We start from the raw sequence: 17,145 nt of genomic DNA, 5'->3' as shown, positions 1-17,145 counted from the left end.
ACTTCCCTGTATTTTTTTTTCTTTTGTCAGGTTAACCATCTCAGTAATAGCATTTCATATTTCCCTTTCAAGTTTTCACTATCAATCATGGCTGTTCTCTTGTCTGTAGTATTTATAACCTAAATTTTATCATCACATTGTTTTCTTTACCCTTAATCATCATCATCATTATCTTTATTCAGACATCTTCTCCCATCAACGAATGGAATGAAATAGGGTCGATAGACTAAGTAAAACTTGAGAGAAAGAGGAACTAACCAAACGTTTGCCTAATTTCAATGGGCCACGTCATCATTCAAGCAGCATTGAAAACCTCGGAATCCTGACTCCATCTCAGAAGCATACATATCCTCACATATGCTCTTAATACCAGCCATCATATAGAGTAAATTTCATAATTACGTAAAATTTTATTGTATATTGATTACGATCTCTGTTCTGTCACCACATTCCTTTCTATGTTTTTTAAAATCATAATATTTCCATCAAATGTTTTTCTCTCATATAAGCTACTTTCGACTCTCCTTTCCTCTTTCATCTTCCCTTTTTTTTTTTTTTTTTAGCTCTTTTTAACTTCACATCCTGGAAGGATTCTTAGTGGCAAAAGAAAATCGTCTGGCATTACTCATAATGGTACTGATAAGTCGCCAGCCGTGGTTTAAGGGCTAAGTCGTTTTCCTCTCCGGTTCTCATTTCATTACCATATTTTGTTATTCATTTTATTATATCTTTCCCTCTTCATTATGCTTTTGTTTTCTGTTTTATTATACTTTTAATTGTTCCTTTAATTCTCCCTTTATTCGTTTCCCTTTTCTATAATGTATTTCTTTACCACCACCATCATCAATACTCATGATCATCATCACCATTATTATAATCATAATCAGTCTTTTTTACGCATTCTCTTTAGCCAAGGAGACTTATTAACACCTTCCATTTGTTAATGATATCATGCTAGTATTATATACATAACTATTCATTTCTATATTAGGTTCATTATACAGTCTGCAGTACGCATAAATATCATACAAAAAGAATAACCCTTCAATACGGTGTTAGTTCTTCGTACCTACAGACCGCCTTATTCAGCTTAGGAAAGTTCACTTGTAGGAAAATGCTTAGAAAATCATTATCTGTTAATGTTCAATATGTAGACATAAACTGAGGAAGAGGTGGTGAGCAGCCCCCTAAATCCACCAGAACAGTTTGCCATGACAGATCGTAAGTAGGGCCGAACTTGTCTAGGAAGAAGAGTATAACGTCTTTAACTGTGTTAGTATAAGACTCTTTGGCAGAAACTGACTCTTATAAGGGAGTACCCAGGGAGCAAGTATCCCTCGGGCTAAGCAAGATCACAAGCACTTCTTCCATATCCATAGATTTTTTCCATCTCTTGGAAAGTTCTCAGTGATATATATATATATATATATATATATATATATATATATATATATATATATATATATATATATATATATATATATATATATATATATACCATGCACTGGAAAAAAATCTATGGATATGGAAGAAGTGCTTGTGATCTTCATTAGCCGAAGGGATAACTGCTCCTTGAGTACTTCCATGTACCACGTCAACATCTAAGTCTTGTCCAAGTAATGTACGAGCTAGCAAATATTAACTTACTATCCACCCAAAAAATGGCAGAGGAGTATGTAACTGGGAGTCTCTTACTACCACATTTGAACGCTGCGTGGTCTCAAGAGGATTAGAGACATTTACCTACCTCTCTCCTTCCCACCTTACCAATCTCTGACACTGCGTTTCACCTCTCCTCTTCCTCCTCTTCATCATCATCATCATCACCATCACCATCATCATCATTTTTGATGAACCATCATCGTTATCACCATCATCATCATCATAATTTTTTATGAACCATATCGCCTCCCAACGAACTCCTGAGTTTTTCCTGTTTCATTATGATTTTATAAATACAAGTCCGTTTCGACCACAAGTATTATTCTGTTTACAGTACTGGTCCCTTAACCCTATCGAAGATGAAAGTACTTTCGAAATAATGTGGAGTAGAGCCATACAAATTTCCCCATTACTGCCCTACGAGGAACGAATAGAGAAACTAAACATGTTTTCTTATATAATATATATATATATATATATATATATATATATATATATATATATATATATATATATATATATATGCAATTAAATCACTTAATAACACGTGATTCATAGACATGCTGATATCCACAAGGAAAAGGAAACACTATATATCCCGATCGCTTTCGTGTATTCACATCTTCAGGGGAAAGCAAAGTGAAGGAGTTGGAGTACACCTGTCATTTTTATACAGAAAGAGGGAGGGAAAGTCCCAAGAGAGCTTACTAAGTCGCTGACAAATACGGTTTTCTAAATTTACATCCCTATTTCTAGTTAAATAAATACAGTATTAAAATAAATATTATTGCATACATAAAACGTAAGTTTTTATATACTAACTTGTGGAATAACAATGAATTATACAGTATACCGTACGGTATGCATAACTGAGGATGTCGTAGCATTAAGTTCTTAAAGGATATATTAGCCTGTGAGGAGTGGATTATCAAGCATGGGCTTAGTGACTTACCCAGATTTCTCTCTCTCTCTCTCTCTCTCTCTCTCTCTCTCTCTCTCTCTCATAATTTTGCAACTAAAACAAAGACAGTCATGTTTAGTGGACAATTGCACATATAAATAATGTGATTAAACATATGCATATGTATTATAGGTACATAAAAAATGATTCATGTAAAAAAAAAAATACTTATACAATTACTTACCCAGTCGTATACTATATATGTAATGAACCCAGCCACATACGAACTTTCATAAGCAAACACAAACGTATACACCAAGCATACGTTCGGCCAGTGAGATATATAACGAGCTAGTAAATATAATGTACCGAGGCCAAGATAGATATATTCCTTCAGAACCGTTTAGAACGAATAATTCAGCATCAAGATGGTTAAACAACAGATTAAAACCTCTCATAGGCGAATGGAAAGGAATATACAGAAAAATAAAACGTGGAGAGGAACACTTACGTAACCGATACGCGATCTTAAATAGGAAGGTAAAGAGGGAGATATGGAAAGCAAAGAGATGTTATGAAATTAAGGTTGCTAGTGAATCGAAAGAAAACCCTAAGGGGTTTTATCAAATGTACCGTACGAAAAATAGAAATAGGATTGGACCACTCACAACAGAATCATGTGACATTACTAGTGAAGATAAAGGAATGTGCTTCATCCTAAATAATTACTTCATATCAGTATTCACCAAGGAAAATCGAGACCTGGTCCCTGAACCAGCAAATATTTACGATGATAATACGGAAATAATGTTAGTAAAAGAACCAAGAGTTAGGAGGACATATTGAAACAAATTAATAAGTTAAAACCTCAAAAATCGCCAGGTCCGGACGATATATAGGCAAAAATTATTAAAAGAAATCAAAGAAGAATTATGTCAGCCACTTTTAACGTTATTTAATGACTCTTTAGTTTCAGAAGTTCCAGAGGCGTGGAAGACCACAAACGTAATACCCATTTTTAAAAAGGGAGATAAATCAGCTGCGTCCAGTTATCGTCCGATAAGTCTAACATCAATAGTAGGAAAAAATGTTTGAGTCAATTTTGGCAAATAAGATTAGAGAACACTTAGAAAGATTTAACTTTATAAACGAAAGTCAGCACGGATGCAGGCAAGGACGATCCTGTCTCACAAACTTGTCATTATTCTCGGAGGTCTATGAGGAAGTAAATAGCGATAAAGCTTACGATATTACTTATCTGGACTTTAGTAAAGCTTTTGATAGGGTCCCACACGAAAGGTTAGTTAGAAAGGTTTGAACACACGGTATAGACGGCGATATCTTAAAATGGATAGAATCCTGGCTGAAAGGACGAAAGCAGTGAGTATTAATAAATGGAACTAAGTCGGATTGGGGATTAGTAACTAACGGTGTACCACAGGGTTCAGTACTCAGTACCTTATTATTTATTATATATATAAATGATCTAGACTTAGGAATCACTAGCAGTATCAGCAAATTTGCCGACGATACAAAAATAGGGCGTATCATTAACTCGACTGACGATTGCCATAACTTACAAAAGGACCTCGATATATTGTCCAAATGGTCTAAAACTTGGCAAATGGAATTTAACGTTGAAAAATGTAAAGTACTTAACGTAGGCAAAGAAATTAGCAAGAAAGAAATTAGGAAATTGGAATGCGAGAGAGATCTAGGAGTTATGGTTAGCAACGACCTCAAACCAAGGCAAAAGTGCATTAAGGCGAAAAGTAAAGCAAATAGGGTCCTAGGATTTATTTCGAGAAGCGCGAGCAATAGGTCATCAAAAGTAGTACTGCAACTTTATCTACGGTAGCATTAGTAAGGCCACACTTAGATTAAGCGGTACAATTTTGGTGTCCTTACTATAGAATGGATATTTAATCGTTGGAAAATGTACAAAGAAGAATGACAAAACTGATACATGACGTTCGGAACCTGTCATCTGAAGACAGACTGAAAAGACTAAGTCTGCACTCACTAGAGAGGCGTAGAGTAAGGAAAGACTTAACTGAGGTGTTTAAGTGGATGAAGGATATAAATAAGGGAGATATTAGCAAGGTACTTAAAGTAAGCATACAGGATAGAACTAGAAGTAATGGTTTCAGACTAGAATAATTCCGTTTCAGTAAGTAAATAGGTAAAAATTGGTTTGATAATAGAGTAGTAGACGAATGGAATAAGCTACCTAGTAAAGTAGTTGCTGCCTCTTCCACTGAGTGTTTCAAGCATAGGCTGGATAAGCATATGACAAATAAGAGGTGGGTATAGAAAAAACAAATCTTATAACCAATACTAAATCATACTTTTTCCTTCTCAGGTTACCCTATGGTAGTCTCTATTCTCCTTTCACACTCTCATATAAAATGTCCACTGCAGTTTTTCTATATTGCATGATGTTCTTTCTGACTTTTTTCTGCCGGCTTTGGCTGGAGAGTTTGGAGGGCGGGGGAGAGCCTTCTTCTTTGCTGTCCTTATCTCATTCTAGTAGTTCAGTTACTCTTCTAGGAGCTGCCTAGCATGGGCCAACCGGCCTACTGTAGTTATCCTCTCTTCTTAAGTTCTTATATTCTTATAAACCTAGACAAAGAGCATATTAAGGATTATACGTACAGTATAACGCAGTCTACAACCAGAATTGCAGATGCATACACACCGTTATACAATTCCCGTCAGGTACAGGTGTGTGTTTATATAATAAAGGGGGGAAAACAAAATTCAAACGAGATCAGACTAAGTGATCTTAACTAGGTTACATATTTTCCCTGTGATGAATTTGTCGTATATCCCAGTCGTCAGGTTCATATTATCGGACTCTGTGTTCTTGATTACATTGGAATCAATGATGTTCCTGTTATCAACAGATTTACAAAACAAAATTGAGGAGGCATTATCCCAACCTATACAGTGATTCTCATATCTCATATGCACAAATAAATCATTTGATGTTTGTCCTGTCCTAACACTATACTTATGTTGTTTGATTCTAGCATTTAGTTCTTCTCCTGTCTGCCCTACATAAAACTTGTTGGACTCTTTACATGGTATTTTGTAAATGTAGCCACTTGAATTATCAGGTAAATTCTTAATCAACCTCTTCTTCACTGTACAAGAGTTATTGAACACCACATTTACATTCCACCTTTTCATCAGTTGAGGAACTATGAAAAATTTCTCACTGTATGGTAAAATTAGGAGATTCGTTTTGTCATGAGAAGGCAATGGGACTGTCCTATAGAAGGTTTTCCTTGCTTGGTTGAAAGCTTTATCTATGAAGGTTTTGGGGTACTTTAATTTGGCTGCAATATCGTAGATATTTCCAAGTTCCACATTAATGAATTCCGGACTACAGATTCGAAGAGCACGTAGACACATAGAAAACACTGACAGTTTGACTTTATCCTGATGAGCAGAATAAAAATGAATGTACGCACAAACATAAGTGGGCATTCTGTAGGTCTATCTATCTATCTATATACCTAGGCTGCTTCCCCCAAGGAAAGGGAGGTAGCCGAGACAGGACGACTCACTCTCCATTTACTCATCCATTCAAACACATTCATTCGCATCTTAGCCCCAAAGGGGAGAACGGACAGATCCTCACCGCATCACACCGCACAAGGGTCAACTGCGCAATGCAATCAGTGACATCCGCAGCAGGGCCCGACAGCAGAACTGGTTTACCCCTGCCACATCATAACAGACCCATCCCCTTACCCGCACCTGACTTGACTACCTGATCAGACCAAATGCGGGAGAATATCCCCTCAGGGCTGCGTCATCAGTTATTCATTCACAATTTCTCTCTATTTATTTCTGTCATGCACAGCCACTCTTCCTTGCTCAACAGACATCCCTCTTGCATCCAGCGCTCTCTTCACACTGTCCATCCATCCTATTCGTGGTCTCCCTCTCAGCCTTACACCTCTCACATCAGATCTAGTTATCTTTTTCACCAATCGTTCATTATCCATTCTCTCCATATGCCCAAACCATTGCAACACCCTCTGCTCAACTCTACCAGCCATCTCCCGAACAACTCCAGTTCTCCTTCACACTTCATCATTTCGCACTCGATCCATACGCGTCGCTCCACACATACTCCACAGACATCTCATCTCCATTACATTCAAACTTTTCCTCTCTGCTACACCCACATTCCATGTTTCAGCCCCATATAATGCAGTCGGTACCACAACACCCTCATACAGCCTTCTCTTTACATCCATTCTAAGCGAACGACATTTAAACACTTTTTTCATTCCTCCCAGCACCTTTCCTACTTCATTTCTTCCAAACTTCACTTCTGCATCTATTCTTCCATCCACAGCAACATGTGACCCTAGATATTTAAAACAATCTACCTCCTCAAGCAACTCACCATTCAAAACTATATTCATCCCCCTACCATCTATCAACCTCGTGCACTTCATCACTTTACTCTTATTTTCATTTACTTTCAATTTCCTCCTTTCACACACCCTTCCAAACTCCTCTACCAACTGTCTCAATCTCTCTGAATCAGTCACCAGTGCAGTATCATCTGCAAACAGCAGCTGCTTCAGATTCCACTCTCCTCCATCAACATTTACCAGACTCAGACCACCTAAAACTCTTGCATTCACCTCCCTTACAACACCATCCATGTAAATATTAAACAACCAAGGCGACATCACACATCCCTGTCGCAGCCCCACTCTCACGGGAAACCAATCACTCACAGCATTTCCCACTCTTACACACGCTCTACTATTTACATAAAAACTTTTCACCCCTTTTAGTAACCTACCATCAAGTCCATACAATCTTAAAACAGTCCACAAAGCCTCCCTATCAATTCTATCATATGCTTTCTCTAAATCCATAAATGCCCAAAACACATCCTTGCCTTTCACAAATACTTTTCACACACTTGTCTCACAGCAAACACCTGATCAACGCATCCCCTCCTCTCCTAAAGCCACACTGCTCATCACTAATCACTCCCTCTGTACCCTCTCTAACTCTCATAATTAACACTCTACCATACACTTTACCTACAACACTCAACAGACTTATACCCCTAAAGCTAGTACATTCATACTTATCGCCCTTGCCTTTATACAACGGGACCACACAAGCACTTGCCCAGTCAATTGGCACCATACCTTTCTCAAAGCACACATTCAACAATCTTACTAACCAGTCAACAATAGTCACTCCACCACCCTTCAGGCATTCCACAGCACACCCATCCATACCTGCAGCTTTCCCTGTTTTCATATCCTTTACTGCCTTCTCCACTTCTTCCTTCGTGATCAAAGAATCATTCAACTCTCCCAACACATTTATTCCTTGCACCCTTCCATCCGCCACAATCTCAGCCACCCTTTCCTCCTCTACATTTAACAATCTTTCAAAATACTCTGCCCATCTCTTCCTTACTGGATCCATCTCAATTAACATCCTTCCATCCTCTGCTTTTACTCGTTCTTCCTTCCCAGACTCTCCCTTTCGCACTCTTTTCACCTCCTTCCAAAACATATTCTTATTCTGTTGAAAATTCTCTGTCAGCCGCCTACCCCACCTCTCATCTGCTGCCACTTTAGCATCACGCACAGCCCTTCTCGCTCTGTTCCTCTTTTCCTTATACCTTTCATATGACATCTCATCCTTCTTCTGCAGCCACACTTCATATGCCCGTCTCTTCTCAGCCACAGCCATACTTACTTCCTCGCACCACCATCCACTTCCTTTTCTTACACCACCACCCACACGTCTCACACCACACACCTCTTCTGCATGCCCCACCACAGCACTCTTAAACAACTGCCATTCCTCCTCCACGCTGCCATTTTCCCGATCTTTCACTGCGTTCCACTCATCTTTCAATTTCTCCTGATACTCTATCTTTTTCTCTCTTTTATCCAACTCACTCACTTTCAAAACCTCCCTGCCACACCTAACCCTCCTAGCTCTCACCCATCTCTTACCTACTCTTAACTTTCCCTCCACCAGGTAGTGGTCAGACATACCTCCACCCTCCCCTCTCAGAACTCTCACATCCAACAATCTTCCTATTACATTCCTAGACATAATCACATAGTCCATCAAGGCTCTATCAACAACCCTTCCACCCTCCTGTCTCACCCATGTATACTTATAAATATCTTTCTTCTCAAACAGCGTATTCCCAATCACCATCTCTCGCTCAACACACATCGCTATCATTCGTTCCCCATTTTCATTTCTTCCAGGCACACCATGCATACCAACTACGCCTTCAACTGCTACATTTCCCACTCTAGCATTCAGATCTCCCATCATTACCACATTCACATTCGCTCCAAAACTCTGCAGACACTCATCAACATCATTCCAGAAAGACTCCCTCTCTTGTTCATCCCTTTTACTACCAGGCCCATATGCACTCACAAACACCCACAACTCACGTTCAAATTTCGCTTTCACCCACATCAGTCTCGATGACACCTCCTTCCATTCAATCACACACTGCTGTACTTCCGGACTTACTAACAAGGCCACACCTTCTCTTGCCCTTCCTCTATCAACACCTGACAATCTTCCATTCACACTTCCAAACATAGATTCCCCCTTCCCTTTCATCTTCGTTTCACTCAAAGCTAACACATCCAACTTTCTTCTCACAAACATTCTCCCAATCTCCTCCCTTTTAGCCTCAATTGTACTACATCCACGCACATTCATAGACCCAATCTTCAGGGTACGGGGATAACTCCATCCCCTATCCCTTTCTCTGGCCTGTCTCGTTTTAGGAACTAAAAAACAGAGGAGGGGGTCCCTAGTCCCCTCACCCCGCCCCTTTTAGTCGCCTTTTACGACACGCAGGGAATACGGTGGCAGTATTCTTCCTAACACAACCTGGCCGCAGAGTAGTAGTACCACCCCATAGTGCGGCCAGGTTGTGTCCCCCCCGCCACAGGGGGGTACTGAACCTAAATCCATTCCTTGCTCGGTGAACAGTGCATTCTAAGAATGGTAGTTTTCCTTCATTTTCATGTTCCACTGTGAATTATAAGGAAGATACTAAATTGTTCAGCAGGGGAATCATCGACATATCTAACCACACTGCCTCCTTAGGCAGAATGTTACTAAGTAATCTTTTCTCCAAAAATTCCACATAAAGATTACTGAGAACGGGTGAGAAGTGGTTGCCCACTGCCATACCAAATTTCTGAGAGTAGTATCCTCCATTAAATTCGAATTTACAGTCTTTGATACAAAGTTTTATCAACTCAATAAATGTTGTTTCAGAGACAGGCAAAGAAAGGTTATTCATTAAATCTTTGACGCATTCTAACAGATCATCAACAGGAACCTTGGTGAATACTGAAGTTACAACAAAGCTTACAAGATTAAAATCATAATTTACATTTAGCCAATTAAGTTTATCAACAAGATCTACAATGTTCTTTATACTTGATTCAGAGATGGTACCAACAAGTGGACTTAGTAATGATACTAGCCATTTGGATAGCTTGTAGGAAGCTAAACTTACTGAGCTAATTGTGGGTCTAGCAGGATTCCTATGCTTGTTAGTTTTGACGAGACCGTGCATATGGTAAGGAAGGAGAGACAGATGTAAGATTTTTAATGAGGTCCTCATCACCGTTCAATAAACACTTCAGTTTCTTGTTGAACTGTGAATTCACTGTTTCATTTTTATTATAATTTTCGTATAAGTAACCTCATCAGTAAGCAAGCCATTCATTTTAGATAAATGATCACTTTTGTTCATAATCGCTACAACATTGGCTTTATCAGCATTTGTAATACATTATCTTTCTTTAGGGACTTAATTGCATCATGAAATCTTTTAGGGGAGTTAGGAACATCAGACATGGGCATAGAGGCATGCACAATCCCTTTGCAAATGCTCACCTCATCACTAGACAAATCACTCTTCTTTTCAAGGTTGCAGAAAGCTCTTGCAATGTCAACACTATCCACTTCCTGGTTGTATGCAAACCCCATACCATATCCTAGGGCACATACTGTATTTCTGTTAAGTTCTTTATCGGAGAGGTTAACAACAAACTCTGGGTTTGCATCTCTGTTCCACACTGTTTTCAATAAGCAACTTTAATTTCCTGTAAAGCTTTTTTTGTACAGCTGATGACGTGAATACACGAAAGCGCTCGGGATATGTCGTGTTTCCTTTTCCTTGTGGATATCATATATATATATATATATATATATATATATATATATATATAGATAGAGAGAGAGAGAGAGAGAGAGAGAGAGAGAGAGAGAGAGAGATAAATAGATAGATAGATATATATATAGATATACATATATATATCAGTCAATCAATCAATCATTTCCTGTGGCACCCCACAGGATGCATAGGGCCTCGATGAACTCTCTCCACCAATATTTGTCTCTTGCCATCTCCCTCAGGTCCCACCAACACTCCTCTCCTGCTTATATATATATATATATATATATATATATATATATATATATATATATATATATATGTACGTATGTATGTATGAATGTATGTAGAGATCACTTACAAGATAACTAATACAAGTATCAAAAATTTTCAGAAAATCAGGCGACTGTCGGACATAAAGACTGTTGAAATACAGAACGATAGCCTACTGCGGCTGAAAGTGTGTAAATGAAACTCAAAAGTATGAGATGCAACTTCAGCATGGGTAAATGTTACTCTAATACTCACGTAATGGACCAATGGCAAAAGCTACAAAAAAATGCCTTTGAAAAACTGTAGATTAGATAAAAAATTTCGAAAGTAAAGGCTACAACTAATTACTTGCTTTCCATGCAGACGTGTATCTTGACGCGATTGATTAATTTGAGAACATTCTGTGACTGGCTACTCTTTTTTTAAAGACTCATACGGTATAATAGTGATTAGGAGAGAGCGGTAATGATTCTGACAGTAGGATGGCTAGGACTGCATTTTCTGATAAAGGAATGGGACCTACTGTAGAGCCGCAAGGTCTTGCGTGAAAATGCAAGAGTTTGTTTACTTCTGCGTGAAAATGCAAGAGTTTGTTTGCTTCTCCTACACCGAACCTCCAAGCTACAAACGCCACACTTTTCGATGCAGGTCAAATTTCATGTTTTTTTTTTTTTTTCACCTCCTATGTTATAATTTGAGTATATATCATAAGCTCTACCTCCATGAATGTGTCAAGCAGCGAATTATGCGTTGCTATGATGAATCTGCATTGCATGTAGAAGATATTGCTGTATAAGAATGTTAAACTCTCTTACGTGAAATATAAGGGTACACCTCAACTAATTATATAGATTCGGGATAATTCGGACAGATGAGGAGAGGGGTGATTCGGACAGTTGAGGAGAGGGGTGATTCGGACAGTTGAGGAGGGGGATGGTTCGTCTGTGACCGAACTATTCCTGGCTGCAAGATGCATTAAAAAATCTTAAGTCAGTCAACCAGTAAGAAATTGGGAAATAAATAGATAAAATGAGATTAAGTTTCTTTTGCAATCTGAAATAGAAGCCTGGAAAGTGAGAAATGAAGTCAATATTCCAGAGAGAGAGAGAGAGTGAGAGAGAGAAATGGGGCCAAGTATACACAATTTTAAAGCAGAAAGTAAGAGGCTCATTTAATTGTCCATAATTCTGGTGATGCTTATTTCAGTTTTAAAATATTATTTTTAACAAATATGAAGAGGTTCATTTGGATTCTGAAGTTTAATTTAATACTCAAGGAAAATAAAATGTCTGAATAATTTTGGTTTTTACCTTGTCGAAGTCACATAATTTTAAGAATGCGCCTAGTAATACATGTGGCCGAACCATCCCACCCGTCTGTCAGAACCATCAGCATCTGTGGGGATGGTTCGGACGATTTAGAAACTTGTTTCGTTAACTATAGCTCAAAACTGAAAAGAGCTGAGGGTTTGATATTATCAAGAAGACCCAAATGATGAGGCAACATTTAAAAATAAACACGATTAAACAACTGCTTAAACCTGAATATTTGGAAATAATTTTTGAAAAAGTGTCCAAACCATCACCGCTCTCCTCTACATAGTGCAGTCTTTTTCCTTTTCTGAATTTCTAGATAAAAATTTTCATTCTTGTTCCGTCCAACAAGTTTGATGTTCCTCTGCTCCATTCCTCATTTTTATTTTTTTCACCGGACGGTATGGTCGTGCTGGAAACCGTTCTCTTGTCTCGTTTTCTCACACACGATGGTTAGATCTGATTTTTTTTCCGAGCGAAATGTCGTCTTGGGTTACGGGCATCCTCTGCTCTGTACTTCGTATGTACTCCAGTGTGTTCCCAAACACTCTATATATAAGACTTAGAACGTAACCACCTTCAGATTGCATGCTGAGTCACTTCATTATTAGTACACCTTTTTTGTCTGTGCAATGAAATGTACTGCTTCTCATTGTTTTCTTATGTGATGCTGCGGGAGGATCTGAAAGATGAGGAAGAGCGCCTTTTGCTATACTATCCTTTTCTTGTATTTCTGAGATTACTTATTACGCCTTTCTACCAACTCACCTCGTTAGGCCGATTTGTGTACAACTTTTATAACTTGCTGTAACTTTCTCTCTCTCTCTCTCTCTCTCTCTCTCTCTCTCTCTGCACCTGCCACTTGTTGTACCTACTACACTTAGCCACAATTTCTTCTCTCATCCCTCTCTCTGACGTTTCATTTTCTCTCCTGCCTCTCTTTTCCATACTTCTTTCCCCGCCTCTTACTCGTCCCACTTCAACCTTTAGCCATGTTTCTTACCTTCTTTCCGTCTCGTTCCTTTCTATCTTTGCTCCATTTTGCCCCTCCTTTCTTCCTTTACCGTTCCTCATTACATTCCCTCTTCCAGTTACTTATGTTCCTTACTCTTGTTTCCCCACCCTCCATGCCTACCTACTCACCTTTACTTTCTTCTCTCTCATGTCCCTGCTTCGTATTCCTCTTTCTTTCCTACCTGCATTCCCTCTTCCTGCCCCTCCCTCTATTTTCATCTTCTTTCCCTTCCATGTTTCTTTTTTTTTTTCTCCTTCATTTCCTTGTTTTTATCTTTCTTCTCTCCTTTCTCCACTTCCTCCCCCAAAATTATAGATATGTTTAAAATTCGGGTAGACGAATAATTTCAGACAATATGCTACGAGTATAAGTAACTGAATCTTGTTTATTTCCAGGTTCAAGTGTATGATGACGATTGTGAGACCTTTGCTTAATAATGAGAAAATTCGGTGATTGTGTACGTTCTCTCTTTTACAGATCTGTAGAACAGACATTACTTACTGCATAGTCGTTCCTCTTCTACCTATCCTACAAAGTTTCCTTTCTTGTTCTTTTTAACAAGCATTTTTTTAAAATCCTTTTTCTGCTGATTTTACGGGATAATGTGGTGGATGGGGGAGAGCCTTCCTCTCTTTTATCCTATTCTCTCACACGTTGGTTAGATCTTAGTAGAGCTAGTATTTCTTCCAACAGATAACCTCGTCATGGGCCAATAGGCTTCCTGTAACCTGTACTTCATATTTAATCTTATGTACTCTTCTTGTTTCCCTTTCTTCTTGGTCTTCGAACTTTTCCTTCTCCAGCCACCCTCTCCTTGTTTCTTTACCTTTTTTTTCCTTCCCCCCCCACACTCCTTTTATCTCCGATTCTTTCCTTCTTCCTCTTCCTTATTTTTCTTCCTCATCCTACTCGTTTCCTACTCTTTCTTCCTCTCCTCTCCTTCTGCACCCTCGCACTTTCGTACTGCTGAATAATTCAAAATTACGTTTTATACCTTATTTTTTACATGCAATTTCCGGGTGGTATAACAATAGCGTAATATCGTAATACCGTTAATGATCTTTCTTTTTCATTCACATTTACACTTTGAACGTCAGAGTACGTTTTTCATATTGTTTGGTTGTTTCATTTTCCCTGCAAAGTCTCATACAGACAATCTAGGTTCACTGAGTTAAAAGTTCTTTTCCTGTAATTCGCAGAACAGAGACCGTAACCTTAACCTAAAGTACATTATAAAATTCCAAGAAAGGTCCATAAACCTTGTTAAAGGTTGCCTTTCCTTGAGATATGGCCTCACTTTTCCTCTGTTTTCTCCTGCCCCTCCATCTCCTTCTCTAGTCCTTTTTCCTCCCTCCTCCTAACATTGTTTAATGTTACACCTCTTTATCATTCTTCTCACGGTAAACATTATACCACGATCCTCACCCATCCTTCTCCTCTACTTATTCATTCTCTCAGTTATTCTCTCGCCCTTCTTTCCTACTCATATTTATTCTGCTCTCCTTCTGGTCATTTTCACACTCTCCCTCTCCCTGCGATATTCTTCTTATTGTATAACCTCCCTCCTATCGTCTCCCTTCTAAATCCCTCACCTTCTCCTTCTCTTCCCCCCCTTCTCTCCTCTCAGCCCTCCCATTTGCTCTTGGCTCCCTTACATATCCATTTTCGCTACATTATCTTCATGTTTCCATCAAGGCTCAGCGCGTCTACACCTCTCCCTCTCTTCCTTTTCTTCTCTTATCCCTCCCCCTTATGTCTCTTCTTTTCTCCTCCTTCTATCTTTTCTCTCGTATCTCCCACTAATCCTTCAACTCCTCCCCTCTTTTCCTTCACATCTTTCATACTCCCTTTTTCTTGTCTAATGTTCAGTCTTCCAACCCCTTTCTCCTTCCTTTCTCCACTCTCCATATCTTTCCTGTTGCCCTCTGCTCTACTACAACATTCCACTAATTTTTTCTCTTGTCTCACCATTTCCTTTATCCCTATTACCCTTTTATACCATTTATACTTCTCTTTCTCTAGCTTCCAATTTTAAGCACACCCTTCCTTTCCTTCTCTCTCTCTCTCTCTCTCTCTCTCTCTCTCTCATCTTGCTATACTTAAGATCCTCTTCATCCCCTCTGTACACTTGTCTATCCCTGCTCATCCTTCTGACTTCCCCTTTTACACCCAGTCCTCTCTTGTTTCTTTTCTCATACTCTTCTCTTCCACTCCTCTTATCCCCACATTCACTCTCCTCTTTCTTCATTTGTCTTTTTCTTTCCGTTGGTTTTCCCTTTCAAAGTCTGTGCCCGTTTCCCATATCTCTCACGTCTTCTCAACACATTCGGTTACTTCCCGTCTCATTTTTTTTTTCATCCTTAACCCACTCTAACTTCCCTGCTTTCCCCTCCTACATCTATAGCCCCTTCCTTTTCTGTCACCCTTTCTTTTCCCTCTTTTCATCCTCAAGATCATCTCTTTCCTTCATCCGTCTACCTCCCTAGTTTAAACCTACTGTTCCACACGCGTCCCTCAAATCCTTCAATTCCCTCACCCGACCCTGATTCTCTACATATCTTTACATCTCATCCTCCTATTTTCATTAAGTCTTCCTTCCTAGTGTCCTTTCTCTTTCAGTTCCTTCCTTTGACTCTCATTTTTTTTTCACTCATTTTCCCTCTCGTCATTCTCTCACTCCTCTCCTTTCCCTTTTATCCTTCTCTTTGCCTTGGTTCCCCCCTCTCCGCCTTTCCCATCGTCCTTTTGTTATGTGTGTGTGTGTGTGTGTGTGTGTGTGTGTGTGTGTGTGTGTGTTTTGTATTTCACAACACCTTCAAGCTCTAGATATCTTTACATTCCTTTATTTTTTACATGCTATCTTTCTCTTTCCTTAATATCTCTCCTGATCTCTCACCTCTGGCACATGTTTCATCTCTTTTTCCTCCTTTCCACCAGCCTCATACTCCCTCTGTCTACAGATTATGTAACATCAATAATTCTTCTGATATTTTCTCGTTACCCCTCTTCTCTTTTTCATATACATTGTCTAACGTTCCCCCTGCTTTCCCGTCTACTAAAGTACCCGTCCTTTTTTCTCATATTCTTTTAACCTTTCCTTCCTGTCCGTTGATCCACCTTTACACTCTTCCTCTCTTCGTCCTTTCATCTGCAGCTTTCTCTGACTCCCCTCTTTCCCTCCCCTTATACATAATGCCTCCTTTTCCCACCCGTCCCATCCCCTGTACTTTTCTTCACTTACCGCCTCCATTCTTTTCTCTCCTTGATCTCCTCTTTCTTTGAACCTTACTCGTTCCCTCTCCTATTCTGCAACACCGCTTCCCTCCGCCTCGCTCTTTCCTCGTCTCAAACAAACCACTCAATCCCAGTCAATAGTGGAACAAACCGCCATCCATCGTCATGCCCACAAACACAATAAATTCTTTCAAAAACACAGTCGACAAGCACTCTGCGTATATTGGGTACGCATTATAAAAACACAAGGGAACATACAGTCTGGGACAAAATTTGGCACTTTATAACACTTCGTCTACGAGTACTCCACACAGTGCTTGTCTGTTACTTTTCCTGTCTGGCGCATCATACCAAAGGAGATATGAGAAGAGAAAAACTCTAAGCCTCTCCCTGCTAAGGAATATTAGCTAGCGGAGGAAACTAAGAAACAAGAGGTGAAATATTGGCAGAGTTTTTGTCCCCGACTGTACAGCGCTGCCTTTGACCTCCTCCCTTATGTCTCATATCCTGGAACGCTCTCTGT

Source organism: Coenobita brevimanus, chromosome 101, assembly GCF_032717465.1.
Source record: "Coenobita brevimanus isolate Jiangsu-jjx chromosome 101, ASM3271746v2, whole genome shotgun sequence".
In the NCBI taxonomy this organism is placed as follows: Eukaryota; Metazoa; Arthropoda; class Malacostraca; order Decapoda; family Coenobitidae; genus Coenobita; species Coenobita brevimanus.
This window is presented reverse-complemented; position numbering follows the sequence as displayed.